The sequence below is a fragment of the Heptranchias perlo genome, chromosome 20 (genome assembly GCF_035084215.1).
Source record: "Heptranchias perlo isolate sHepPer1 chromosome 20, sHepPer1.hap1, whole genome shotgun sequence".
Lineage (NCBI taxonomy): Eukaryota > Metazoa > Chordata > Chondrichthyes > Hexanchiformes > Hexanchidae > Heptranchias > Heptranchias perlo.
Window position 1 is genome coordinate 16,437,554 of NC_090344.1, and position 27,772 is coordinate 16,465,325.

The 27,772-nt window shown below is 45.2% G+C and overlaps 4 non-coding genes across 4 annotated transcripts; all 4 read left to right on the plus strand.

Moving 5' to 3' along the window:
• The first annotated feature begins 10,683 nt into the window (after positions 1–10,683).
• trnav-aac (transfer RNA valine (anticodon AAC)) lies at positions 10,684–10,756 on the plus strand. Its single transcript has one exon. It is a non-coding gene; the product is annotated as a tRNA-Val (tRNA).
• A 2,456-nt stretch (positions 10,757–13,212) lies between these two features.
• trnav-aac (transfer RNA valine (anticodon AAC)) lies at positions 13,213–13,285 on the plus strand. The gene has a single exon. It is a non-coding gene; the product is annotated as a tRNA-Val (tRNA).
• Positions 13,286–15,103: 1,818 nt separating this feature from the next.
• trnav-cac (transfer RNA valine (anticodon CAC)) lies at positions 15,104–15,176 on the plus strand. The gene has a single exon. It is a non-coding gene; the product is annotated as a tRNA-Val (tRNA).
• An 8,900-nt stretch (positions 15,177–24,076) lies between these two features.
• trnag-ccc (transfer RNA glycine (anticodon CCC)) lies at positions 24,077–24,147 on the plus strand. Its single transcript has one exon. It is a non-coding gene; the product is annotated as a tRNA-Gly (tRNA).
• The last annotated feature ends 3,625 nt before the right edge of the window (positions 24,148–27,772 follow it).

Genomic DNA, 27,772 nt, shown 5'->3' on the forward strand with positions numbered 1-27,772 from the left:
CCGAGTTAAACGTTTATCTGCAAACCAGAGGAAGACAAATAAAAAGAAAGATCTGTTTTTTCCGCCCCGGGGGCAAAGATGCAATGGGTGTTAACCAGAAAAATTCCCTTGACTCGGAGTGTGGATTCGCTTGTAAATGTTGGATTTTAAGAGTTGCAAAAAACGGAAACAAATCCAATGAGCTTCTGATGGCCCGTACGGGGATCAAACCCGCGATTCGGAGTGAGCTAACGACCCTTTCTAATACTCCGTTATTGATTTGAATTATATTTTGTACCTGTACGCTCGTTGGCAGTGGTTTATGTACATGAACCCTTAAATTTGTCCACTCCTCCACAATTCCTAGCTTCTCGCCATTTAGAAAATACTCTGATCTATCTTTCTTCGGACAAAAGTGGATGACCTCGCACTTTCCCACATTGAACGCTATTTGCCGCAGTTTGCCCCACTCTCTTAATCTATCAACGTCACTTCTCAACTTCCTGCTTCCATCCACATTACTTATTGTGTCACAGGAAAGCTGCGTGTTCAAATCACGCGGGGCTAACAGTTGATTTTAGAGCTGATCGGATTCTGGATGTTCCAGAATGAATGTTTTATTTGCTCATTCTAAATATACAGAACCTTGCTCTAAGGTCTGTCTCCCGAGTTCCCCAGTTTCAGGAAGTTGTCTCTTTCTGCCCTCGACTTTTACATAGAGTGTACAGCGCCGACACAGGCCATTCGGCCCAACTTGTCAATGCTGGCGTTTATGCACCACACGAGCCTCCTCTCACCCTTCCACATCTAACCCGATCAGCATATCTTTCTATTCCTTTCTCCTTCGTGTGCTTAACTAGTTTCCCTTTAAATGTATCAATGCTATTTGCCTCAACTACTGTTTGTGCTAGCGTGCTCCACATTCCAACCACACCCTTGGTAAAGAAGTTTATCCTGAATTCCCCATTGGATTTATTAGTGACTATCTTATACTTATGACCACTAGTTTTGGACACACCCACAAGGCAAGTGGAAAGATTTTATCTACGTCTGCCCCATCAAACCCTTTCATTATTTTCATAACTTCTATCAGGTCACACCTCGGCCTTCTCTTTTCTAGAGAAAAGAGCCTTAGCCTGTTCAGCCTTTCCTGATAAGTACATCCTCTCAGTTCTGGTATCATCATTGTGAATCTTACTGCACCTTCCCCAATGTCCCTATATCCTTCTTATAATATGGAGATCAGAACTGTGCCCAGTACTCCAAATGTTGTCTAAACTAGGATCTCTACTAGTTTAATATAACATCTCTGCTTTTCAATTCTATCCCTTTAGAAATGAACCCCGGTGCTTAGTTTGCTTTCTCATAGCCTTATTAACCTGTGTCGTGACTTTTAATGATTTGTCTATCTGTACCCATAGATCCATTTGCTCCTCTCCTCCATTTAGACTCTTATTATCCAGCAGTATGTGGCCTACTTATTCTTCCGAACAAAATGCACCCCCTCACACTTATCTATATTGAAATTAATCTGCCATTTACACGCCCATTCTGTAAGTTTACTAATGTCTTCCTGTATTTTTCGCATTTTGCGTTTGTATTAACTACAGCTCCCAATTAGATGTCGTCCGCAAATTTTGAAATTGTCCTTCCGATTTCCGTGTCAAAATCATTAATGTAAATTTTGAACAACAGTGGTCCCAGCACCGATAAATTGTGAACATTGGTCCCAGCACCGAAAAATTGTGAACAACAGTGGTCCCAGCACCGATAAATTGTGAACAACAGTGGTCCCAGGGCTTTTGACCTTGAACCGCGGTTGAAACTTTTGCATAAAATGAAAAGAAGTCACCAAATCGCCCCGCGTGAATCTCAAACGCTTTGGGAAGAAGTTCAGTGCAAACAATCAGGAATTTAAAGGCACCTCAGTGACCTGCACTTGCTTTGAATGAGTTTTGTTCGCCATTACATTCGATCGTGAAACTGCTGTCGGCTTTCATCTCACTGAAGCAGAGAGTGGCCGCTTTGTATCTGTCAGCGTGTAAGTGACGAGGTTGGGCTAAGCACGGGTCTTATCCAATTTTTGAAATATCACCAAGCGCCGGGGAAATGAAACTTAGAGTCGGACTGTCCTGTAAGTGATGAGTTGAAGGGAATATCGATCCAAGCAGATCTGAACAGCGCGATCTGCAGTCTCACAGGAGTTCCAAATCCACCGTTCAGCCACTCGGCAATCACAAATTTTAACTGAACTTTACTCTGGCCCGGAGTCACCCGCTGAAATCCAGTCTTTCTCGGGTACATTTTTTTCTGAACATCTTAACCACTGGTTTAAAAGAGAAAACTGCCGTCCGTTTCACTGTAAGTGCAAGAGACAACATTGTAGACACCGTGTCGTGTCACAGACCGGCTCGTTGGACCTGCTCATTTCATCTCATCTCATTTTCAGCAAACCTGAATATTACTGAAATAGAGGATGGTGAATCACAGCTCGTAAAATCAATGCTGTCTATCACTGGGTGACTGAGTCTTCCAATATACAGGCATTTGGGGGCAAGGGGCGTTTGAAGTTCAGAAATAAGACAGCTTTGATTTTCACTCGTGCAAACTGCACACCCTTTATTTTGGAAAAGTAAACTGATGGTAAGACAGCTGTTACATTGGTCACTGCAAGCTCAAGCTTTCGCTCGGTGAATTAATGGTTCAGTGCGCAAGACGTCGTGTTTCTGCAGCGCAATTGGTTACTGTTAATTAATAATGGTTGGTGGTTGAATTCCACTCACAGCGGGTAAATGTTACCTTAACATTCATTGTCTCGCATTGCCGGGTTTCTAAAGTGCTACTATCAGCTGAGCACGGCTGATATTCCAACATTTCGCCTGCGATCGGAGAGCAGGCACACGAACAATAAATAAAAAACCGAGATTGGCTTCAAGGAAATCAGAATTCTTCTTGACAGACCAGGTCCGAAGAGAAGACTCACTGTTTGCCGGAGGGCTGTCTCGCTGTGACGTGGATATTTCTGCAGTGAGCAAGACGCAGACTGTTTCCCATTTTTCCGCAATGAATGTCACTCCCCTTACTTTGGAAAAGTAAAATGGTATTCACATTCCGACATGTTTCAGTTGATTTGTGAGGGATCATTCAAGGATCCTGCAGCGCTGCCGCCGTTAACAACAGCAGTTCGAAGCCGCATTTCAGACGCAGCAACAATCCCATCAGTTGTTCGCTGTTCCCCAGCTCCCGGAGTGCGTGAGACCGTGACAACAGCGTCATTCAGGCCGCCTGTCCGGCCCTGCTCTCTCCAATCACCGGCTGCCATCGGAAAGCAGCGAATACAGTCTCAGACCGAGCATTACTGCCCTTCCCTGGGAAACTGGATACCACGGCCCGACCAAGCCTTCACATACACCGAGCACAGGCAGAGGAAACTCCGGGAAGTTTATATACTGATCACTTGGCCTTCCAGCAGGATTTACCGAGAACCAAAGTGAGTGAAACTGTCATTAGGCCTCATTGAGAAAATCTGGGTCAGTAAATCACAGCTGCTGGAGTCAGGATGAGCCAGCGGTCTGAGGCGCTGAATTCAGATCGCAATTTCCCCTCGTGGTGTGGTTTCGAATTCTCACATTCAGTCCTTCACATGTCGGATTTTTTTTTTGTTCCTTCTGCTGGAGGTGATTTTTCCGCGCAGTTGATTTGCTGCTTCCAGAAAACCAACCCGACATCCGTCCACGGCAGGTTTGTTTTTATTGGTTGTAAGAATGTGTAGTGTTTGGGGTCAGCAGAACACGGCCCGTGGAATCAATCCATTGTGGCATTGACCAGTTGTTCCAATACCTTAGACGCTCGCCTCATCTGGCGAAATGGGAATCCAAATGTGGATAATTGCAATTGCGATTATTAAATAAGAATGAGTAATGGATACAGTCTTTGGGCCTGTGATCTCAATACTCATATTCGCATGACGTATGCATGTGGACTTTAAACGTTTTGTGTGTTTTTGATAAAATGGTGAAAAGCAGAGTGTAGTAGTGTTTTGATCGTTGTGAGTGCTTTACTTCCTTGGTTACTGAATGGTGGGAGATGTTTGCTATGAAATATACACACGTCAAGTATTGTATATTGTTTGTGTGTAAGATGTTTTCTACTAAAATTCGTTCATGCGCCTAAAACGATGTCACCATAGCCACGCCTGCGGCTCGTCAGCAATTTCTCCTGGACAACACTGCATGGAGGCATAGAGCATGGCCGAGTGGATTGAGCCCGGACATTGATATTCCAGGATTGTCCGGGTGGGTTTCGATTTTCGTCGCTCACAAACGTTCCATTGACACGGAGTGATTGGCGGCTGCTGTTGCATAATATCACAGTCAAGCAAACGCACACACACTTTGTATGTACACATTTGTGGTTGTGCAATAGTGGGGGGCAATATTTCATGTACTTTAATTGAGGCGGCACGAGTTGGGGTTGTACGATAAAGTGGAGCATTCGTCGCCCTTCTGTGTAATTGAGGTGAGGAATTTAACTGCACCAGATTCGTTGAATCATAAACATGGAACATTTTTAACCAAGTCCGAAAGTCACGACTGTAAAATGGGAACGGATGACAATTCAACTCAGGCAAAACACAAAAAAACTTATTAAAGTTTATACTGTCACTTGGTCACCAAGGTGGAAAACCGACAACGTTGATAATTGCTCAGGTATGTCCTCTACAGAAAAAGCAGGAAAAATCCAATCCAGTCAATTACCGCTCCATCAGTCTCCTCTCAATCATCAGCAAAGTGATGCAAGGAGTCGTCGGCAGTGCTATCAAGCAACACGTACTCACCAACAACCTGCTCACCGAAGCTCAGTTTGGGTTCCGCCAGAACCACTGGGCTCCAGACCTCATTACAGCCTTGGTCCAAACATGGACAAAAGAGCTGAATTCCAGAGGTGAGGTGAGAGTGACTGCCCTGGACATCAAGACAGCATTGACCGAGTGTAGCATCATGGAGCCTTAGGAAAGTAGAAGTCAATGGGAATCAGGGGGAAACTCTCCAGTGACTGGAGTCATACCCAGCACAAAGGAAGATGGTATGGTTGTTGGAGGCCAATCATCTCAGTCCCAGGACATTGCTGCAAGAGATCCTCAGGACACTGTCCTAGTCTCAACCATCTTCAGCTGCTTCATCAATGACCTTCTCTCCATCCTAAGGTCAGGAGTGAGGACGTTTACTGATGATCAGACAGTTTTCAGTTCCATTCGCAACCCCTCAGATAATGAAGCAGTCCGTGCCTGCATACAGCAAGACCTGGACAACATTCAAACTTGGGCTGATAAGTGGCAAGTAACATTCAACAGCCAGGCAATGATCATATCCAAAAAGATAGAGTCGAACCACCTCCCATTAATATTTAACGGCAACACCATCGCCGAATCCCCCATCTTCAACATCCTGGGGGGCACGATTGACCATAGACTTAACTAGCTTTGCACGGTAACATAGTGGTTATGTTACTAAATTAATAATACAAGCAGCCTGCACTAATTTATCCAAAAATATGCGTTCAAATCTCGCTACGGCAAGTGGGAAATTTAAATTCAATTCAATAAAATCGGGAATTTAAAAAACTGTAATCAGTAAAGACGACCATGAAACTTCTGGATTGTCGCAAAAACCTATCTGGTTCAGTAATGCCCTTTTGGGAAGGAAACCTGCCGCCCTCACCCGGTTTGGCCGATATGTGACTCCAGACCCACAGCAATGTGCTTGATTCTCAATTGCCCTCTGAAATGGCCCAGGAAGCCACTCAGTTGTAAAATCTCACCAAAAAAAAATCATAATAAGAATAAAACCGGAAGGAACACTCGGCACCGGAGACGACAAAGGCAAACCAAGCCCTTGTTCATCCTCCAAAGGCCTCCTCACTGACATCTGGGGACATGCGCAAAAATTGGGAGAGCTGTCCCACAGACGAGTCAAGCAACAGCCTGACATAGACATACTCAGAGAATCGGACCTTTCAGCCAAGGTCCCAAACTCTTCCATCATACATCTCTGGGTATGCTCTGTCCCATCGGCAGGGCAGATCGACCGGAGGTGGCGGTACAGTGATCAACAGTTAGGAGGGAGCCCTCAACATTGACGCCGAACCGCATGAAATCTCATGACATCAGGTAAAACATGGGCAGGGAAACCTCCTGCTGATTACCACCTAACGTCCTCCCTTAGCTGATGAATCAGTCCTCTTCCATGTTGGGAAGCACTGAGGGTGGAAAGGGCACAGAATGTACTATGGTGGGGGACTTCAATGTCTATCACCAAGAGAGGCTCGGTAGCACCACGACTGAACGAGCTGGCTGAGTCCTGAAGCCTATAGCTGTCAGACTCGGCATGCGGCAGGTGGTGAGTGAACCAAGAGGTGGGAAAAACCTGCTTGACCTCGTCTCTCACCAATCTTCTTGTCGCAGATGTATCTGTCGATGACAGCATTGGTAGGAGTGACCACCGCACAGCCCTCGTGGACACGAATTCCCGTCTTCACAATGACGACAACATCCAACGTGTTTTGTGGCACTACCACCGTGCTAAATGGGAAAGGTTCAGAACAGATCTGGCAGCTCAAAACTAGGCATCCATGAGGTGCGGTGGGCCATCAGCAGCAGCAGAATTGTATTCCAGCACAATCTGTAACCTCATGGCCCGGCATATTCCCCACTCTAACATTACCAACAAGCCAGGGGATCAACCCTGGTTCAATGAGGAGTGTAGAAGAGCATGCCAGGAACAGCACCAGGCTTACCTAAAAATGAGGTGCCATCCTGGTGAAGCTACAACACAGGACTACATGCATGCTAAATAGCAGAAGCAACATGCTATCGACAGAGCTAAGCGATTCCACAACCAACGGATCAGATCAAAGCTCTGCAGTCCTGCCACATCCAGTCGTGAATGGTGGTGGACAATTAAACAACTAACGGGAGGAGGAGGCTCTGCAAACATCCCCATCCTCAATGATGGCGGAGTCCAGCACGTGAGTGCAAAAGACAAGCCTGAAGCTTTTGCAACCATCTTCAGCCAGAAGTGCTGAGTGGATGATTCATCTCGGCCTCCTCCCAATATCCCCACCATCACGGAAGCAGGTCTTCAGCCAATTCGATTCACTCCACGTGATCTGAAGAAACGGCTGAATGCACTGGATACAGCAAAGGCTATGGGCGCCGACAACATCTCGGCTGTCGTGCTGAAGATTTGTGCTCCTGAACTAGCCGCGCCTCTAGCCAAGCTGTTCCAGTGCAGCTACAACACTGGCATCTATCCAACAATGTGGAAAATTGCCCAGGTATGTCCTGTCCACAATAAGCAGGACAAATCCAATCAGGCCAAATACGCTCCATCAGTCGACTCTCAATCACCAGCAAAGCGATGGAAGGTGTCGACGACAGTGCTATCAAGAGGCACTTACTTACCAATAACCTGCTCACCGATGCTCAGTTTGGGTTCCGCCAGGACAACTCGGCTTCAGACCTCATTTCAGCCTTGGTTCAAACATGGACAAAAGAGCTGAATTCCAGAGGTGAGGTGAGAGTGACTGCCTTTAATATCAAGGCAGCATTTCACCGAGTGTGGCACCAAGGAGCCCGACTAAATTGAAGTCAATGGGAATCAGGGGAAATCTATCCACTGGCTAGAGTCATACCTAGCAAAAAGGAAGATGGTAGTGGTTGTTGGAGGCCAATCATCTCAGCCGCAGGGCATTGCTGCAGGAGTTCCTCAAGGCAGTGTCCTCGGTTCAACCAACTTCAGCTGCTTCATCAATGACCTTCCTTCCATCATAAGGTCAGAAATGGGGATGTTCGCTGATGATTGCACAGTGTTCAGTTCCATTCGCAACCCTCAAATAATGAAGCAGCCCGAGCCCGCATGCAGCCAGACCTGGACAATATCCAGGCTTGGGCTGATAAGTAGCAAGCAGCATTCCCACCAGGCAAGTTCGAGACAATGACCATCTCCAACAAGAGAGAGTCTAATCACCTCCCCTTGACATTCAACGGCATTACCATGGCTGAATCCCCCACCATCAAAATCCTGGGGGTCACCATTGAACAGAAACTTAACTGCACCAGCCGCATAAATATTGTGGCAGCAAGAGCAGGTCAGAGGCTGTGAATTCTGCGGCGAGTGACTCACCAAAGCCTTTCCACCATCTACAAGGCGCAAGTCAGGAGTGTGATGGAATACTCTCCACTTGCCTGGATGAGTGCAGCTCCAACAACACTCAAGAAGCTCGACACCATCCAGGACAAAGCAGCCCGCTTGAATGGCACTCCATTCACTACCTTAAACATTCACTCCCTCCACGACCAGCGCACCGTGGCTGCAGTGTGTACCATCTATAAGATGCAATGTAGCAGTGCTATTCGCCAAGGCTTCTTCGACAGCACCACCCAAACCCGCGACCTCTACCACGTAGAAGGACAAGAGCAGCAGGCACATGGGAACAACATTCCCCTCCAAGTCACACATCATCCTCACTTGGAAATATATCGCCGTTCCTTCATCATCACTTGGTCGCAATCCTGGAACTCCCTATCAAACAGCACTGTTGGAGAACCTTCAGCACACGGACTTCAGCGGTTCAGGAAGGTGGCTCACCACCACCTTCTCAAGGGCAATTAAGGATGGGCAATAAATGCTGGCATTGTCAGCGACACCTCCATCCGATGAAATCATAGATTTCGAAGAAAGGTTGCAGCAAGGAAGGAGACCCTTCGGCTCAATGCAACAGCAATCCAGCTGGTCCCACTTCCCCACCCTATCGCCGTCGCCCGGAAATTATTTTCCTTTGAAGTAATTATCCAGTTCCCTTTTGAAGCCCGAGATTGAACCTGCCTCCACCCCCCCCTCGGGCAGTGCATTCCAGGTTCTAACCATTCGCTGTTTGAAAAAGTTTTTCCTCATGTCACCTTTGGCCCTTTTGCCAATCACCTGAAATCGATATCCTCTGGTTCTTGACACTTCAGCCAATGGGAAAAGTTTCTCCCCATCTATTCTGTCTGGACCCATCATGATCTTGAATACCTCTATAAATTCTCCTCGCAACCGTCTCTGTTCCAGCTTCTCCAGTCTATCTATTTAACTAAAGTAGGTCATCCCTTTAATAATTTTTGTAAATCTCTTCTGCACCCTCTCTAAGGCCTTCACATCTTTACTAAAGTGCGGTGCCCAGAACTGGACACAATACTCCCGTTGTGCCCGAACCAGTGTTTTATTAAGTTTCATAATGTCTTCCATACTTTTGTACTCTATGCCTCTATTTATAAAGCCCAGGATTCCGGATGCTTTTTAATGGCTTTCTCAACCTGCTCTGCCACCTTCAACCAGCTGTGCACATAAACCCCCATATCTATCTGTTCCTGTACCTCTTTTAGAGTTATGCCCTCTAGTTTATATTGCCTCTACTCGTTCTTCCGACACGAAATGGATCAGTACGCATTTTTCTGCGTTAAATTTAATCTGCCACTTGTCCGCTATGCCACCAGCCTGTCTATAACCTCTTGCAGATTATTACTCTCCTCCACACTGTTTACTACCATTCCAAATTTTGTGTCATCTGCAAATTTTGAAGTTGTGCCCTGTACACCCAAGTCCAAATCATTGATATATATCAAGAAAAGCAGTGGTCCCAGCATTGACCCCTGGGGAACACCACTGTACAACTCCCTCCATTCCACAAAACATCCGCTCTCCACTACTGTCTGTTTCCTGTCCCTGAGCTAATTCTGTATCCATGTTTCTACTGCCCCCTTTAATCCATGGGCCACAAGCTTACTGATAAGTCTAAAGTGCGGCACTTTATCAAACGCCTTTTGAAAGTCCATATACGCTGCATCAACTGCATTCCTTTCATCTACCCTCTATGTTAACTCATCAAAATATTCCATCAGGTCAGTTAAACACGATTGGCCTTTAACAAAGACGTGCTGGCTTTTCCTAATCAATCCACACAGTCCAAGTGACTGTTAATTCTGTCACAGATTATCGTTTCGAAACGTTTCCCCACCACTGAGATTACCTGACTGGCTTCTTGTTGCTGGGTTCGCCCTTGCACTCTTTTTTGAAGAAGGGTGTAACATTTGCAATTCTCCAGTCCTCTGCACCACCCCCGTATCTTTGGATGTTTGGAAGATTATGGCCAGTACCTCCTCAATTTCCCCTCTTACTTCCCTCAGCAACCGAGGATGCATCCCATCCGGATCGGGTGACTGATCGACTTCAAGTGCAGCTGGCCTTTCAAGTACCCGTTCTTTATCAATGTTTAACCCATTCAGTATCTCAACTATATCTTCCTATGCTGAGACTCTGGCAGCATCTTCACCCTTGGTAAAGACATATGCAAAGTATTCTCTTTGCCCCACTTATTTCCCCTTTCTGTTCCCCTCTGAACTTTCTATATTCTGCCTGGTGAATGAATCAAAAAACAAGTTAGGATTCCTGTCAGCCTGAAACAGAAAGTTATTCGTTCATTAATGGCGATTTGAACAACTATTCGTCTTTTTTCATAATTTAATGAGCATTGCGAAATTAATACAGTGAACTATTTTGTAGAAGTTAATTCCCTGATCGGGAAAAGGACCCGTCTCCCACACTGAGAGCATTTGCAGACGGCAGCGATCTTCTGAGGGTTTCCGACAACAACGTGTGCGGCAGAGTTTCTGTGGTGTAGTGGTTATCACGTTCGCCGAACACGCGAAATGTCCTCGGTTCGAAACCGGGTAGAAACATTTTTGGGCCACCCCCTCTGCCTCCATGAGTCGATCTCCTTTCTGGTCCCGAATTCGAGTCGGGTTCTCACGAACCGTTTAATGTTTACATGCCTGTGGAAGACTTTTGGATTGCCTTTTATGTTGGCCGCCAGTCTATTCTCATACTCACTCGATGCCCCTCTTATTTCCCCTTTCAGTTCCCCTCTCAACTTTCTATATTCTGCCTGGTGAATGAATTAAAAACAAATTAAGATTTCCGTCAGCCTGAAACAGAAAGTTATTAGTTGAACAATGGCGCTTTGAACAACTATTCGTCTTTTTTCAGAGTTTAATCAGTATTGCGAAATTAATACAGCAAACTATTTTGAGAAGTTAATTCCCTGAACGGGAAAGGGACCCATCTCCCACACTGAGAGCATTTGCAGATGGCAGCTATCTTCTGAGAGTTTCCTACAACAATCCGTGTTACAGAGTTTTGTAGTGTAGTGGTTATCACGTTTGCTTAATCTGCGTAAGGCCTTCAGTTCGAAACCGGTTTAAAACATTTTTGGGCTGCCTCCATGAGTCGATCTCCTTTATGGTCCCGAATCAGAGTCGGGTTCTCACGACCCATTTAATTTTTACATGTCTGTGGAAGTCTTTTGGATTCCCTTTTATGTTGGCCGCCAGTCTAATCTCATAACCTCTCTTTGCCCCTCATATTTCCCCTTCAAGTTCCCCTCTCAACTTTCAATATTCTGCCTGGTGAATGAATAAATAAAAAAGTTAGGATTTCGGTCAGCCTGAAACAGAAAGTTATCAATTGATCAATGGCGATTTGAACAACTATTCGTCTTTTTTCAGAGTTTAATGAGTATTGCGAAATTAATACAGTGAACTATTTTGTGGAAGTTAATCCCCTGAACGGGAAAGGGACCCGTCTCCCACACTGAGAGCATTTGCAGACGGCAGCTATCTTCTGAGGGTTTCCCAGGACACCGTGTGCCGCAGAGTTTCTGTCGTGTAGTGGTTATCACGTTCGCTTAATAGGCGACAGGTCCCCAATTCAGATCCGAGCAGAAACATTTTTGGGCCACCCCCTGAGGCTCCATGAGTCGATCTCTTTTATGGTCCCGAATCACAGTCTGGTTCTTCCGACCCGTTTAATGTTTACATGCCTGTGGAAGACTTTGGGATTGCCTTTTATGTTGGCCGCCAGTCTATTCTCATGCCCTCACTTTGCACCTCTTATTTCCCCTTTCAATTCATAGAAGTTTAGAATCATAGAAGTTTACAACATGGAAACAGGCCCTTCGGCCCAACATGTCAATGTCGCCCTGTTTATACCACGAAGCTAGTCCCAGTTGCCTGCACTTGGCCCATATCCCTCTATACCCATCTTACCCATGTAACTGTCCAAATGCTTTTTAAAAGACAAAATTGTACTCGCCTCTACTCCTGCCTCTGGCAGCTAGTTCCAGACACTCACCACCCTTTGAGAGAAAAAATTGCCCCTCTGGACCATTTGTATCTCTCCCCTCTCACCATAAATCTATGCCCCCTCGTGAAAGACTCCCCTAAATTCCCCTCTGAACTTTCTATATTATGCCTGGTGAATGAATGAATAAAAAAAAGGTGGCATTTCCGTCAGCCTACAACAGAAAGTTATTAGTTGATTAATGGCGATTTGAACAACTATTCGTCTTTTTTCAGAGTTTAATGAGTATTGCGAAATTAATACAGTAAACAATTTTTTTGACGTTATTTCCCGAAACGGGAAAGTGACCGGTCTCCCACACTTGATTTTCACATCGTTCACCTGACGAAGGAGGAAGCCTCCGAAAGTTTGTGAATTTAAAATAAAATTGCTGGACCATAACTTGGTGTTGTAAAATTGTTTGCAATTCCCACACTGAGAGCATTTGCAGACGGCAGCGATCTTCTGAGGCTTTCCTCGCAGCACATGTGCAGCAGAGTTTCTGTAGTGCAGTGGTTATCACGTTCGCTTAATACGCGAGCTGTCCCTGGTTCGAAACCAAGCAGGCGCATTTTTGGGCTGGCTCCATGAGTCGATCTCCTTTTTGGCCCCGAATCAGAGTCGGGTTCTCACTACCCGTTTAATGTTTACATGCCTGTGGAAGACTTTGGGATTGCCTTTTACGTTGGTCGCCAGTCTATTCTCATACCCTCTCTTTGCCCCTCTGATTTCCCCTTTCAATTCCCCTCTGAGCTTTCTATATTCTGCCTGGTGAATGAATCAAAAAACAAGTTAGGATTCCCGTCAGCCTGAAACAGAAAGTTATTCGTTCATTAATGGCGATTTGAACAACTATTCGTCTTTTTTCATAGTTTAATGAGCAATGCGAAATTAATAGAGTGAACTATTTTGTCGAAGTTAATCCCCTGAACGGGAAAGGGACCCGTCTCCCACACTGGGAGCGTTTGCAGACGGCAGCGATCTTCTGAGGGTTTCCTAGAACGATAAATGCAACAGGATTTCTGTAGTGTAGTGGTTATCACGTTTGCCTAACATGCAAAAGGTCCCCGGTTTGATACCGGGCAGAAACACTTTGGGCCACCCCCTTTGCCTCCATGAGTCGATCTCCTTTGTGGTCCCGAATTCGAGTCGGGTTCTCACGACCCGTTGAATATTTACATGCCTGTGGAAGACTTTTGGATTGCCTTTTATGCTGGCCGCCAGTCTATTCTCATACCCTCTCTTTGGCCCTCTGATTTCCCCTTTCAATTCATAGAAGTTTAGAATCATAGAAGTTTACCACATGGAAACAAGCCCTTCGGCCCAACATGTCCATGTCGCCCAGTTTATACTACTGAGCTATTCCCAGTTGCCTGCACTTGGCCCATATCCCACTGTACCCATCTTACCCATGTAACTGTCCGAATGCTTTTTAAAAGACAAAATTGTACCCGCCTCTACTCCTGCCTCTGGCAGCTCGTACCAGACACTCACCACACTTTGAGTGAAAAAATTGCCCCTCTGGACATTTGTATCTCTCCCCTCTCACCTTAAATCTATGCCCCCTCGTTACAGACTCCCCTAAATTCCCCTCTGAACTTTCTATATTCTGCCTGGTGAATGAATGAATAAAACAAAAGTTAGCATTTCTGTCAGCCTGCAACTGAAAATTATTAGTTGATTAATGGCGATTTGAACAACTATTCGTCTTTTTTCAGAGTTTAATGAGTATTGCGAAATTAATACAGTAAACGATTTTGTAGAAGTTGGTTCCCCAAACGGGAAAGGGACCCGTCTCCCACACTGAGAGTATTTGCAGACGGCAGCGACCTTCTGAGCCTTTCCTCGAAGCACGTGTGAGGTAGAGTTTCTGTAGTGCAGTGGTTATTACGTTTGCTTACCACGCAAGAGGTCCTCGGTTCAAAACCGGGCAGGAGCATTTTTGGGCTGGCTCCATGAGTCGATCTCCTTTTTGGCCCCGAATCAGAGTCAGGTTCTTCCAACCCGTTTAATGTTTGCATGCCTGTGGAAGACTTTGGGATTGCCTTTTATGTTGGCCGCCAGTCTATTCTCATACCCTCGCTTTGCCCCTCTGATTTCCCCTTTCAATTCTCCTCTGAACTTTCTATATTCTGCCTGGTGAATGAATGATTGAACAAAAAGTTAGGATTTCCGTCCGCCTGCAACAGAAAGTTATTAGTTGATTAATGGCGATTTGAACAACTATTCGTCTTTTTTCAGAGTTTAATGAGTATTGCGAAATTAATACAGTAAACTATTTTGTAGAAGTTAATCCCCTGACCGGGAAAGGGACCCGTCTCCCACACTGAGAGCATTTGCAGACGGCAGCTATTTTCTGAGGATTTCCGATAGCAACGTGGGCTTCAGAATTTCTGTCGTGTAGTTTTTATCACGTGCATCTAACACGCGAAAGTTCTCTGGTTCGAAAACGGGCAGAAACATTTTTGGGCTGCCTCCATGAGTCGATCTCGTTTATGGTCCCGAATCAGAGTCGGGTTCTTACTACCCGTTTAATGTTTACATGCCTGTGGAAGAGATTTGGATTCCCTTTTATGTTGGCCGCCAGTCGATTCTCATCCTCTCTCTTTGGCCCTCTCATTTCCGCTTTCAGTTCTCCTCTGTACTTTCTATATTCTGCCTGGTGAATGAATAAACAAAAGTTAGGATTTCCGTCAGCCTGAAACAGAAAGTTATTAGTTGATTAATGGCGATTTGAACAACTATTCTTCTTTTTTTACAGAGTTTAATGAGTATTGCGAAATTAATACAGCAAACTTTTTGGTCGAAGTTAATTCCCTGAACGGGAAAGAAACCGGTCTCCCACACTGAGAGCATTTGCAGACGGCAGCGATCTTCTGAGGGTTTCCTAGAAGTACCTATACAGCAGAGTTTATGTAGTGTAGTGGTTATCACGTTCACCTCACACGCGAAAAGTCCCCGGTTCGAAACCGGGCAGGAACATTTTTGTGCCAACCCCTCCGCCTCCATGAGTCGATCTCCTTTCTGGTCCCGAATCAGAGTCGGGCTCTTCCGACCCGGTTAATGTTTACATGCCTGTGGAAGACTTTTGGTTTCCCTTTTATGTTGGCCGCTAGTCTAATCTCATACTCTCTATTTGCCCCTCTTATTTCCCCTTTCAGTTCCCCTCTGAACTTTCTATATTCTGCCTGGTGAATGAATAAAAAAAAAGTTAGGATTTCCGTCAGCCTGAAACAGAAAGTTATTCGTTGATTAATGGCGATTTGAACAACTATTCGTCTTTTTCAGAGTTTAATGCGTTTTGCGAAATTAATACAGTAAACGATTTTGTCGAAGTTAATTCCCGAAACGGGAAAGGGACCCATCTCCCAAACTGAGAGCATTTGCAGGCGGAAGCTATATTCTGAGGGTTTCTTGTAACAACGTGTACAGCAGAGTTTCTGCAGTGTCGTGGTTATTACATTCGCTTCAAGTTATAACGTTCGCGAAAGGTCCCTCGTTTAAAACCGGGCAGAAACAGTTTTGGGCTGCCTCCATGAGTCGGTTTCTTTTCTGGTCCAAATTCGAGTCGGGTTCTCACGACCCGTTTAATGTTTACATGCCTGTGGAAGACTTTGGGATTGCCTTTTATGTTGGCCGCCAGTCTATTCTAATAACCTCTCTTTGGCCCTCTGATTTCCCCTTTCAATTCATAGAAGTTTAGAATCATAGAAGTTTCCGACATGGAAACAAGCCCTTCGGCCCAACATGTCCATGTCGCCCAGTTTATACTACTAAGCTGGTCCCAGTTGCCTACACTTGGCACATATCCCACTGTACCCATCTTACATATGTAACTGTCCAAATGCTTTTTAAAAGAAAAAATTGTACCCGCCTCTACTACTGCCTCTGGCAGCTCGTTCCAGACACTCACCACACTTTGAGTGAAAAAATTGCCCCTCTGGACCATTTGTATCTCTCCCCTCTCACCTTAAATCTATGCCCCCTCGTCATAGACTCCCCTAAATTCCCCTCTGAACTTTCTATATTATGCCTGGTGAATGAATGAATAAAAAAAAAGTTAGCATTTCCGTCAGCCGACAACAGAAAGTTATTACTTGATTAATGGCGATTTGAACAACTATTCGTCTTTTTCAGAGTTTAATGAGTATTGCGAAATTAATATAGCAAAAGGATTTTGCAGAAGTTAATTCCCTGAACGGGAAAGGGACCCGTCTCCCACACTGAGAGCATTTGCAGACGGCAGCGATCTTCTGAGGCTTTCCTCGAAGCACATCTGCACCAGAGTTTCTATAGTTTAGTGGCTATTACGTTTGCCCAACACGCGAAAAGCCCCCGGTTCGAAACCGCGCAGGAGCATTTTTGGGCTGGCTCCATGAGTCGATCTCCTTTTTGGTCCCGAATCAGAGTCGGGTTCTTCCTCCCCGTTGAAAGTTTACATGCCTGTGGAAGACTTTTGGTTTGCCTTTTATGTTGGCCGCCAGTCTATTCTCATACCCTCTCTTTGCCCCTCTGATTTCCCCTTTCAATTCCCCTCTGAACTTTGGATATTCTGCCTGGTGAATGAATGATTGAAAAAAAAGTTCGGATTTCCGTCCGCCTCCAACAGAAAGTTATTAGTTGATTAATGGCGATTTGAACAACTATTCGTCTTTTTTCAGAGTTTAATGAGTATTGCGAAATTAATACAGTAAACTATTTTGTAGAAGTTAATCCCCTGAACGGGAAAGGGACCCGTCTCCCACACTGAGAGCATTTGCAGACGGCAGCGATCTTCTGAGGGTTTCCTATAACAATGTGAGCGGTCGAGTTTCTGTAGTGTAGTGGTTATCACATTTGTTTAACACGCAAAAGGTCCGCGCTTCGAAATGAGGCAGTTACGTTTTGGAAACGTTACCCTCTAAAAATCAATAAGTCTGAAAAAAAGCAAGAATTCAGTCTGCGGTTGAATTTGAATAAAATAACACACCTCACAGAACCGATATATTTTCCATTCTCTGTTTCGTTCAACACAAACTCAAACACTACACATATACAGACAGTGTTTCACACTCACTCACGTTTCCTGCACTGACGTTGCAGAAAGTCCCTCTCAAAGCTGCGCATTGCGAATAATTTCAGTTGATTTGTGAGAGATCATTAAAGGCTCCTGCAGTGCAGCTTCGGTTAATAACTACAGTTATAGACAGCATTGCGGCCGCGGCAACAAACATCAGTTTTTCGATGTTTGATCTTCCCCAGCTCCCGGATTGATTGAGGCCACGACAGAAACAACATTAAGCCCCTCTTTCGGCCACGCTCTTTCCAATCACACGTTGCTGGCGGGAAGCTGCAATTCCCGCTACAGACAGCGCATTACTGCCCATCCCTGGGAAACAAGGCACCACCGAAGCTTTGACGACACATCACAGGCATCGTCTGTCCCGGAGCTGTTGCTCAGCAACAAAGGCAGAACTGACCAGCTGTTTCCAAATTTATCGCTTGAACACTGGACCCTGATATCACGACCAGCTTTAAAAGTTTGTTGCTTTAACGAGTGATCTCCCCAGGCTCGCTCGTCGTTCAGTTCCTATCTTAAATATTCATAAGAGGACTCTGAATTATCCCTCGAAGACGTCGAACAGGGGGGAGGGTCCCTGTTATAAAATTCTCAGTCACGTGTTGAGGGGAATCCTTGATTTTATTGAACATGATCTTAGAAACATGGACAGCGAACTCTTGTTTGTGCCAAATGACTTGTCATTCGTTCGCACCAATTAAAATAACACTTTACCCATTGGCCCAAAAGCTAAACTTGTCCCACACGGGAGCTGGAAAAGGCCTCTCGACCTTTCAGTCTATTAACATCTGAAAGCTGAATAATTTCACCCGTTACACAGTGACACCAGGCAGCACATTTCCCTTCCAAATTTTCCCCACACGAAACTTCCAACCGATGAATATCCGCTCAACGAAAAGAATAATCGTATGTTTGGTTCCTTCGATTTAAAGATCTCATCCCGGCCCCTTTGCCATATCAGCTGACGCTGAGATCCCCCTCTCCCTCGAAAACAACGAAACTCGCATCTGCTCAAGCAAGACGGAAGGCCAGAGGAACGCAAGTGCCCACATGGGAACACTAAGAAGTAGATGCATCATGGAACATACCAGTTGCACTTTGAACTCCGGTCAAAATGCCCGGAGTGAAATGTTGGATTGTTGAAGGTGAGACTGAAACTCACAACCTGAGCACTTCCAGAGCCCATACTGCTTTCATCAGTACCGAAATAACAGTGTTTCTGAGAAACAGCTTGATTTTCGGCCTCTCATTGATCGCTTCGGAATCTTAATCAAAGAGAAGCCGTCAATCAAAAGGCGCTTCGTCAAATATCCGCAATGATCTTTAAAAGCCGTGGAATCTGAACAAAACCCCAAAAGATAAGAACTTTTATTTATATTATTATTAACTGAAGGACATTTTTGCATGGTACTTCATGGAGGATTGAGGCAAAGTGGGACCTGAGACTCAGAAACTCTCTCTGGGCTGTCCGTGACTGAAGAGATGGACGTTATTTCATTTGAAAACGGAGGCACGGAACTTTCTCGTGGAGAAGTGTGACAGAAGATTGCAGTTGGTTAGTGGCAGTTGCCGGGGAGATCTAGAGGAGAGGGAGAAAAGTCAAAGTCACAGCTGAGACTGCTCAAGTGCTCTGCTTAGCTGTAATATTAAAAAGTAATGTAAGTACAGGGCAGTGTGCTAGGCCCAACCATCTTCAGCTGCTTCATCAATGACCTTCCCTCCATCATAAAGTCAGAAATGGGGATGTTCGCTGATGATTGCACGGTGTTCAGTTCCATTCGCAACCACTCAGATAAAGAAGCAGTCCGTGCCCGCATGCAGCAAGACCTGGACAACATCCAGGCTTGGGCTGATGAGTGCCAAGTAACATTCGCGCCAGAAAAGTGCCAGGCAATGACTGTCTCCAACAAGAAAGAGTCTCACCATGTCCACTTGACATTCAACGGCATTACCATCGCCGAATCCCCAACCATCAACATCCTTGGGGTCACCATTGACCAGAAACTTAACTGGACTAGCCACATAAATACAGTGGCTGCAAGAGCAGGTCAGACGCTGGATATTCTCCTGACTCCCCAAAACATTTCCACCATCTACAAGGCACTAGTGAGGAGTGTGATGGAATACCCTTCACTCGCCTGGATGAGTGCAGCTCCAACAACACTCAAGAAGCTCGACACCACCCAGATCAAAGCAGCCCGCTTGATTGACACCCCATCCACCACCCTAAACATTCACTCCCTCCACCACCGGCGCACAGTGGCTGCAGTGTGTACCATCCATAGGATGCACTGCAGCAACTCGCCAAGGCTTCTTCGACAGCACCTCCCAAACCCACGATCTCTACCAGCTAGCAGGACAAGGACAGCAGGCAGATGGGAACAATACCACCTGCACGTTCCCCTCCAAGTCATTGGTTCAAAATCCTGGAACTCACGACCGAACAGCAGTGTGGGAGATCCTTCACCCCACGGACTGCAGCTGTTCAAGAAGGCGACTCACCACCATCTTCTCAAGCGCAATTAGGGATAGGCAATAAATGCCGGCCTCGCCAGCGACGCCCACATCCCGTCAACGAATAAAAAAATCCCTCAACCAAAGAAACAGACCTTTTGGATGGGTTCACTAATTGGGAATTGGATTTAACTGCTGTGTTTGTGCACACGGCCCCACACTGCTGAACTCCCAGCCCCTTCCATCAGCACTCGTTTTCTTTCACACACCGACTGGATTTCAATATGTGGCTGTTCCATCTGAAATTCATCAACGGTCTCTCTGCCAAAATATCGAGTGAATCCTAATGCTTGGTATCCTGGCAATTCCCCACGCTCGCCATTAGTCTTTGGTCCTTCCAGCACGCTGCATGCAGTGACAAAATCTGTTCTTCCACCGAAGTTTTCTGCTGACTGGATATTTTCAACATTCTCGATTTGGGTGCATGGGCAGGTCATATTGTATGGTCAGACTTTCTTGTCCTCAGAATCCAGGGCTTAGCATTCAAAAAAAGAAAATAAAAGCGCTTTTATTCTGACTCAGCTCAGACGAAAGGTCATCGACCTGAAACATTAACTCTACTTCGATATCTAAAGATTCTGTCTGAAATGCTGACGATTTCCAGCATCGACTGTTATTATTTCAGATTGGCAACATAGCCAGTATTTTCATTTTGAATAAAAGGGCTTTCCAGTTTCTGCTTATGTGACGCGATGGCCGAGCGGTTAAATCAATCGATTGTTAATCTATTTTGCACTGCACGCGTGGGTTCGAATCCCATCCTCGTCGGTGTTGTGTTGAAGTCTTGTTTCTCTCATTCACTCCATCCAGAAGGTGTGGCTGTAAGTCCCATGCTTCTCGAAACGGCAGACGTAGGTTTTTGCGTTGTTGGCTGCAATCAGCAACAGTTCCTTCCACGAAGGTGTTGAGATTGGGAGATCGCGACGTATCAAACGGACAGCGGTGTCCTGGTAAAAAGAGTTTATCTTATGGTCAACGTCAGAGAAACTAATCGACCATAATTGTGATTTATATCCTGGATCATTCCGTGTCTGTGTCTGTTTAAAAGGGATGTGCTGTAAGTCCCGGATCATTCCGTGTCTGTGTCTGTTCAAAAGGGATGTGCTGTAAGTCCCGGATCATTCCGTGTCTGTGTCTGTTTAAAAGGGATGTGCTGTAAGTCCTGGATCATTCCGTGTCTGTGTCTGTTCAAAAGGGATGGGTTGTAGGTCCCGGATCATTCCGTGTCTGTGTCTATTTAAAAGGGATGCGCTGTAAGTCCCGAATCATTCCGTGTCTCTGTCTGTTTAAAAGTGATGTTATGTAAGTCCCGGATCATTCCGTGTCTGTGTCTGTTTAAAAGGATTTGCGGTAAGTCCTGGATCATTCCGTGTCTGTGTCTGTTTAAAAGGGATGTGCTGTAAGGCCCAGATTATTCCTTTTCTGTGTCTGTTTAAAAAGCTGTGCTGTAAGTCCCGGATCATTCCGTGTGCGTTTCACCCGATTTTCTTGATACCTTTTTCCCTTCCGAACTGAAATGACGATCCTCTCTCGAGGAGAAGGTTCACCGCCTGCTTCGGGCAACTGGTAGGAAAAATAACAAAAACTGATGAGACCAAGTTCATTCTGCTGGGCTTCCATTCCAACCTCCGCACTCTATCCCCCATTCATCCCCCCCCTCCCCCAGATATTATAATCTGCGATATTCATAAGGGAATGGCGAAGCCGAATATCACGATTATAATTTTCTTGTTTCGTCAACACTGAATAGCATCAATTGTAATGATTCAGAAGGTAATCATGGAATCCTACAGCACAGAAGGAGGCCATTCGGCCGTCGTACCTGTGCTGGCTCTTTCGAAGACCTTTCCATTTCGACCCACACCCCAGATTTTTCCCCATAACCCTGCAAATTAGTCCTCTTCAATATGTCCAATTGCCTTTTGAATGATCCCATGGAATCTGCTTCCACCACCCTTTCAGAAAGTGCGTTCCTGATCTTAACAACCCTCTGTGTGAAACAATTCTCCTCAATTCCCCTCCAGTTCTTTTCCCAATTATTTTAAATCGATGACCTCTGGTTACCGACCCACTTCCCAGAGGAAACAGTTACTCCCTACTTGCTCTTTCAAAACCCCTCATTATTTTGAATATCTCTATTAGGTCTCCCGTTAACCATCTCTGCTGTAAGGAGAATAATCCCAGCTTCTCCAATCTCTCCAAATAACCGAAGTCCCTCATCACTGGTATCATCCAGGTCAACCTGCTCTGAATCCCCTTCAATGCCTTTTCATCCATAAGTGTGGTGCCCAGAACTGTACATATTGAAAGGATTAGTATGACTTCCTTTTTTTGTATTCAATGCCCCTATTTACAAAGCACAGTATCCCTTATGCTTTCGAAACCGCCTTAACAACTTGCCGTGTTTTGTGAATATGCACCTCCAGGTTCCTCTGCTCTTGCATAAATTGTTCCATTTAGATTATACAAACTCTCCATGTTCTTCTTCCAAAAGTGCATCACTTCACACTGATCTGCATTGAATCTGTCACGTGACTGCCCATTTCACCATTCTGTCCATGTCCTCCTGAAATCTGCTACTATCTTCCTCACTATTTACAACTTTTTCAACTTTTGCAATATCCGCAAACTTCGAAACTGTACTCCCTATTCCCACATCCAAGTCATTTATATATAACAAGAAAAGCAATAGTCCTGGTACCGACCCCTGGGGGATCCCACTGCATGTTTCCCTCCAGTCAGAAAAACATCCGTTCACCACTACTCTCTGCCTCCTATCCCTTAGCCAATTACGTGCCCGCATTACCACTGGTCCTTTAACCCCACGTGCTTCTAGTTTTCGAATGAATCTGTTACGTATTAATTTCTAAAATGTGACCTGAGAATAGCTGTAACCCCGTTATCTTATTCTTAAGCAATGAGAATACAGATATTAAGGCCGAGTGATAGATCGGGCGCATTCCCATTACCCGGAGATGACGGGACCTGAGGAGGGGAAGGCCCATCTGGGCCTTCAGATGTTCCGTCTCCGTTTTCCGAAAACGGAGACGGAACATCGCAAAGATCATCCCGTCGAAATACAACATTTGACTGAAGATCCGACAGCCATGTTCCATCCGGACCTAGCCGTTCAAGGAAGCCTGATAAGTCCATCAGGGGAAAACACAGAGAGAGAGAAGAAATGCAGACAGAGGTAGAGAGAAGCACGCAAAGAAAATAATAGCAAAAATCTCCACATTCGGTGATTAAGCTGAATTTAAGGTGCAGCTTAAATTAAACCCCATATCGTGAAATCTTATAGGTAAACATTTGGCTGGATTATCTCTTTATCTCTGAGAGAAGTACTGCCTGGTAATTACAGCTCATATTTATTTGAGCATTTCGCACTATGAGTGTGAGTTGGTTTTGAACGCCCAGGTGAATTTCAAAGTCCATGCCTTGCATAATTCGCTCGTTAACCCACAGGTACCGCGCGGCTGTGAAACAGGCTGCCCAGGAGCTTTGCAGACTGTATATTCAAGACATATGTCCAACGCTACACGTGCAACCTGCAGCTGTGTGTACATTAGCGGTTCAGTGGTGGAACCCTCGTCTGCCGGTGGGAAACCAGGGGTTTGGTTCCAGGCCAATGCAGCATCCTTTACCTTTTCATTCTGCACACATGAGATCGCCTGAATTGTGATAAATTCACGTGCCGGCTTCAATCTGTAAAACTTCTTGAAAGATTATCTTCATTTCGTCTACGTGTGTTACGTGGACAAACCCTCTGCATTCTGTGCTCTGGTGCTCAAACATGCTCTGCTGGAGATAAGTCAAACCTGCCTTCTGCACTGCTGAAAAGATGTGAGAAGCCAATTGGTGACTTTGGATTAAAAATGGGGACACAACGGGGCTCATCCGGTTTGAACCAATGAAACTCCCTGAGCAAAAATCAGACCCAAAGGCAACGGAGACGTTCAGCGAGGGTAAAATTCCGCTCCCATATACCCGATCCGCCATCCTTTCAGAACGCTCTGTCCATCCAATCTCGCTTCTTGTACCATGTACGATGTAGAGCAATATCAGGTTCTGCACCAATTATTTCAAATCAAGAATATTAGTCTCTCTTTATCAAATTTGTTTTGAATGTACGACTTGTAATATCAAGTAACACTTTACAGAATGAACTGCGCTGAAACGACATTGTCGTCTGTCTCGGTGTCGTCACAAGATGCACTCGAACACAAGTAAACTTTACTCAAATTGCTGCTTTCATTCACTATGAGAGCGAAGAGACGTAAGTGGACATTTGCAGTTAGTAGATGTGCCAGCATTGGTGGTTCAGTGGTAGAATTCTCGCCTCCCACGCGAGGGACTCGGGTTCGATTCCCGGCCAATGCAGGATCGTTTAGCATTCTGCACCAATGAGCAACTTGGGAACTGGAGTCGGCCATTTTGCCCCTCGAGAGTGTTCTGCAATTCAATGAGATTATGGCTGATCTGTGACCAACATCCATCTCACCTCCTGAGCATCAGAAACCTGAATTCCTCTGGTTCACAAAAACCTATCAATCTCAGGTTTAAAATTAACAATTAAGCTCGCATCAACTGCTGTTTGCGAAAGAGAGTTCCAAACTTCTACCTCCCTTTGCTTGTGGAAGTGTTTCCCAACTTCACTCCTGAAATTGCTGACTCTAATGTTTATGCGATGTCTCCTCGTCCCAGGCACCCAACGAGCAGAAATAGTTTCTCTCTATCTACCCCAACAATTCCCCTTAATATCTTGAAAACTTCGATGAAATCAGCCCTTAACCTACCAAATTACAGGGTATACAAACCTCGTTTGTGTAATCTCTCGTCGGAATTTAACCCTTGGAGTCCAGTTATCATTGTAGTAAATCGACACTGCACTCCCTCCAAAGCCAATTTATCCTTCCGCAGGTGCGGTGCCCAGAACTGAACACAGTACTCCAGGTGTGGTCTAACCAGAGCTTTGAACAGCTGTAGCATAATGTCTATTCTCTAGTATTCTTTTCCTCTAAATATAAAGGCCAGCATTACATTAAACTTTTTGATTATTTTCTGCACCTGTCCATGACATTCTAATGACTATGCAGCTGGACCGCTAAGTCCCTTTGGACCTCCACAGTTTCGAGCATTTCATCATTTAGAAAGTATTCTGAAATATCCTATTTAGGTCCAAAGTGGATGATCTCACACTGGACTAAATTGAAATCCATTTGTCACAGTTTTGCCCATTCATTTATTATATTAATGTCTCTCTGTAATATTGTTCTTCCATCTGCACTGCGGACAATGCTGCCCATCTTGGTGTTATCAGCTAACTTGGATATGTGGCCTTCTATCCTGTCATCTAATATCAATGAGGCCGCCTGAAGGTAAATTCACATCGAGCTTCAATCTCCTCATCAGCTTGAGACATTTATTTACTTCACATGTGTTTCGCCTTGGAAAGTTCCGCACTCTCACCTCTTGATCTTAAAAATGCTTTATATATAATTCAATTCGACCAACAGCAACACTGAAAAGGTATCAGAAGCCAATTGGTGACTTTTCACAAAAAGCCTTGTGGTTGTCAGGTTCGTCGTGGATTCGAAACCGGGACCATTCGTATCATTAATCAATATAATCCCCCAAGTGAGAATCATACCCCGAGAAAAACAAACCACTGGCTGTAGTACAGCCAGTATAAATGTCCGCTGCCTCCCACAGCCGAACAGCCATCTTTCAGACCGTTTCTGTCCATCCCATCTCGTTTTCTATTCTGGTGTACAGCAATATCAACTTGTGCACTAACTATTTTCAGTCACTAATATTAGTCTCCCTTTACCAAATGGTTTTGACTGTACGACCTGTATTATCAAGTAAGACGTTTCAGAATTAGTTGCTCTGAAACTACCTTGTTTGGGAGGATACTGAGAGGTGTAGATGAACACAGGGACCTTGGAGTGCATGTCCACAGATCGTTGAAGGTAGATGGACAGGTAGATAAGGTGGTTAAAAGGCATACCGGATACTTTCCTTAATTAGCCGAGGCATAGACTGCAATAGCAGTGAGATTATGCTAGAACTGTACATAACATTAGTTAGGCCACAACTTGAGTACTGCGTGCAGTTGTGGTCATCACATTACATGAAAGCTGTGATTGCACTGGAGACTCGTGACTCCCCGAAACCTTTCTAACATCTACAAGGCATAAGTCAGGAGTGTGATGGAATGCTCTCCACTTGCCTGGATGAGTGCAGCTCCAACAACACTCAGGAGGCTCGACACAATCCAGGAAAAAGCAGCCCACTTGATTGGCACATCATCCATCACCTTAAACATTCAGTCCCTCCACCACCAGCGCACCGTGGCTGCAGTGTGTACCATCCACAAGATGTACCTCCCAAACCCGCGACCTCTACCATCTGGAAGGACAAGGGCAGAATGCACATATGAACACCGCAACCTGCACGCCCCCTCCTAGTCACACACCATCGTTACTTGGAAATATATCGCCGTTCCTTCATCGTCGCTGGGTCAAAATCCTGGAACTCCCGACATTGCAGCACCGTGGGAGAACCTTCACCACACGGACTGCAGCGGTTCAAGAAGACGGATCACCTCCATCTTCTCAAGGGCAATTAGGATTGGGCAATAAGTGCTGGCCTTTCCACCGACGCCCACATCCCATGAATGATTAAAAATATGTTAGGATTTCCTTCAGTCTGAAACAGAATGTTGCTGGTTGATTAATGGCGATTAGAACGAGTATTCGTCTTTTTTACAGAGTTTAATGAGTTTTGCGAAATTAATAAAATAAACTATTTTGTAAAACTTAATTCCCTGAACGGGAATCTGACCCGGCTCTCGCACTGAGAGCATTTGTAGACGGCAGCTATCATCTGAGTTATGCCAATATGCATTTACACAGTGAACTTTTCGTCGTGCAGTAATTATCACGCACGCCGAACACATTAAATAACTCCGGTTCGAAACCGAGCGGAAACATTTTGAAAACGTTATCCACCAACAATTAGTGAATATAAATGAAGCAAGAATTCACTCTGTAGTTAAATATGAAAAAAACACAACACCTCATAGAACCTCTGCACAGTTCTACACAAACTCAAGCATTACAGAGTTACCGACAGTGTCTCTCCCTCACTCCCGTTTCCTGCCCTAACGGTGCAGAAAGCCCCTCTCAAAGCTGCACATTGCGACTGTTTTCAGTTGATTTGTGAGAGATCATTAAAGAATCCTGCAGCGCTGCCTCGGTTAATAACTGCAGTTCGAAACAGCACTGCATCCATCAGTTTTTCGATTTCGATGTTCCCCAGCTCCCGAATTGAGTGAAGCCACGACAGCAACAACCTGTCCGGCCCCGCTCTCTCCAATCACACGTTGCTGGCGGAAAGAAGCGAATGCCGCCGAAGAAAGCGCATTTCTGTCCATCCCTGGGAAACAGGATACCACCGAAGCTTTGACAGCACATCGCAGGCACCGTCTGTCCCGCAGTTGTTGCTCCGTTGCAAAGACAGAACTTGCCAGCTGTTTCAAAATTTACAGCCTGAACCAGACTTTGAACCTTCAGATCATTATCGGTTTTTAAAGTCCGATGTTCTTCCGATTGAGCTACCCGGACTCGCGATTAGAAAAGTTTCCATTATGCAGATTCCTGTGCTCGGAATTATCCCTCGTTGACGTCGAACCATGATGAGGATCCCTTTTTGAAAATTCTCAGTGACGTGTTGAGGAGAATCCTTGTTTCTTTTGAACATGATGTGAGAAACATGGACAGTGAACTCGTGAGTTTACAATTCTGTTTGTTTGTGCCAAATGTCTTGTCATTCGTTAGCACCAATAAAAATAACACTTTACCCAGTGGCTCAAAAGCTAAACTTGTCCCACACGGGAGCTGGAAAAGGCCTCTCGACCTTTCAGCGTATTAACATCTGTAAACTGAATAGTTTCACCCGTTACACAGTGACACCAGGCAGCAGATTTCCCTTCCAAATTTTC